Genomic DNA, 2500 nt, shown 5'->3' on the forward strand with positions numbered 1-2500 from the left:
GTGACAATAAGTGAACATGTGATGACGATGGATTTACTGTGAACTTGGACAGAGAGAGAAAAGAAAAAAAAAATGAACATGGTTGTTTCCCTCTCAACAAAAACTATTAATTAAACGAGTGTTTTACAGGATTTATAAATATCTACTTATTTTTCCTCTTGCAGATCGTGGTGGTAAAAGAACAGCATGACAAAATTGTAAACAGTTATTTTCGGAAATAGAAAAAAAAATCAGAAAGGATTTTTTTTTAGTATCGGAAAAAAAGGAGCAAAGAGTGATTTCAGAGAAATACTGTGAGTGATTTAAGTGCCTCCCATATATCCTTCCCTTTAAGATATATTTAGAAAGGAAAAGAAAATTGAAAGCAAAGCAGAGTCGAGAGAGGGAGAGAATATTAGATCTATTTAAAATAAAAACGAAGAGAGAGAGAATTTATTTCGCTCAAGAACAAGAATGTAATTTTTGGTCCAAGTTTGCTGTATCTTCGCTTAGACTAACAGGTGAGACAATTGTATTTCAATGTTTACTGTTTTGTTTGTATTTGTAAAAACACACTCACGCACGCACATAAACACACACACACACACACACACACACACACACACACACACACACACACACACACACTCACTCACTCACTCACTCACTCACTCACTCACTCACTCACTCACTCACTCACTCACTCACTCACTCACTCACTCACTCACTCACTCACTCACTCACTCACTCACTCACACTCACACACACACACACACACACACACACACACACACACACACACACACACACACACACACACACACACACACACACACACACACACACACACACACACACACACACACACATGTGCACATTCACACACAAATGCTCAAAGACACACTGACACATGTATACACCTGTATATATGTGCTTATTAATTTAAGTACCTGTTATTTATTCACGTGTGTTATGGTTAGAGACACCTAAATTAATTCAATGTAGGCCTACCTCTGAACAGCAGTTGATACTATAAACAAACATCATAATTCACGCACATTTTAGCATAATGATATTTGTAATTAATTGAGACAGACCGAATGCAAACATAACACCAGTAACTACAGCAATAACGACAGCAGTACCAACGTCAAAACAACAACAACAACGACAACAACAACAACATAACCACCACCACCACCACAACAAATAAAAAATAAAAAAAAACATACAACATACACAAAATCCCAACATCCAAGCATGCACGCCAACCACAACCTATGACAACATAACCTGCATCAACAGCCTCCAGCGCACAGTTTTAAGATCAGCTGTTGGGTTGTGAAATGTTCGTCAGATTCGCTGCAGTGGTAAATCGGGATTGAAATCTATTTGTGTATTTCAATTAACTCTTCAGTGGGATTATTAATTTTTTTTAGGGGGGGGTAATTTCATGCATGTGTTTGTTATTTGTTTATTTGTTTTTGTCGGTGTTGCGAATGTTGTTGGTGTGGATATTGTTGTTATTTGTGTTTGTTGTAGTATTGGTATTATTTTTGTTATTGTTATAATTTTTATGTAATCATTATTATTGTCAATTTCATTGTCATTATCATTATCATTATTATTGTTATTATTATTGTTATTATTATTATTATTTTTTTATTATTATTATTATTATTATTATTATTATTATTATTATTATTATTATTATTATTATTATTATTATTATTATTATTATTATTATTATTATTATTGATGTTGTTACTGTTACTGTTACTATTACTATTATTATTACTATTACTCTTCATTATTCTAATATTATTATTATTGTTATAATCGTTATTTGTGTATGGATATCATCGTAATTTTTATTATTTTCATGCCTATTTATACAAATATTATTATTGTTATCCCCGCCACCACTATTATTATTTTATCGTTTCGGTCACTCTGTCATCTTTGTCATTACTCTTTGTATTATAACTATAATTATCGCTATGGATATTATCATTAACGTCAATGATGTTGTTTTAGTTGATATGATATCTTTTAATTTGTTTTTTAATTTTTATTATTATTATTTTTTTAGTTGATATGATGTCTTTTATTTTTATATATTTTTTTATTATTATTTTTTTATTCGTGCCCATATTTGGTGTGATGTATCTGCATTTTTGTGGATTCTGTTATTGCGTGTATGTTTGATAGGCCTACCGCTACGTAGGTCTAAGGGAATATTTGGCTGTGTTTTTTAGGTGTTTCTTTTTCTCTCTCTTCTGTTTATGCTTCGGTCTTTTTTCTCTCTCTTTCTCCTTCTTTCCTTTTGTTCTTCTTTGTCATGATTTTTTTTATTTGATTATTATTACTGTGTTTGAGTCTTATTTCAGTTTTCCTTTTTTTCTTTTTCTTTTTTTCTCGTTTCGCTCTCCATTTCTGTTATCTCTTTCTGAACCCTTATCTTCTCCTCCATCTCTCTCTCTATCTCTCTCTCTCTCTCCTCTCTTCTCTCTCTCTCTCT

The 2500-nt window shown here is 31.8% G+C and overlaps 1 long non-coding RNA gene across 1 annotated transcript in view; it reads left to right on the plus strand.

Annotated features, from left to right (window-relative positions):
- LOC113828163 (uncharacterized) overlaps window positions 1-2500 on the plus strand; it is a 42988-nt gene that overhangs the window by 607 nt on the left and 39881 nt on the right. The window contains exon 2 of the long non-coding RNA XR_011399039.1: window positions 165-500. This is a non-coding gene — a long non-coding RNA (uncharacterized lncRNA). The remainder of the gene's footprint in view (window positions 1-164; window positions 501-2500) is intronic.

Source organism: Penaeus vannamei, chromosome 13 (assembly GCF_042767895.1).
Source record: "Penaeus vannamei isolate JL-2024 chromosome 13, ASM4276789v1, whole genome shotgun sequence".
NCBI classification, from domain to species: domain Eukaryota; kingdom Metazoa; phylum Arthropoda; class Malacostraca; order Decapoda; family Penaeidae; genus Penaeus; species Penaeus vannamei.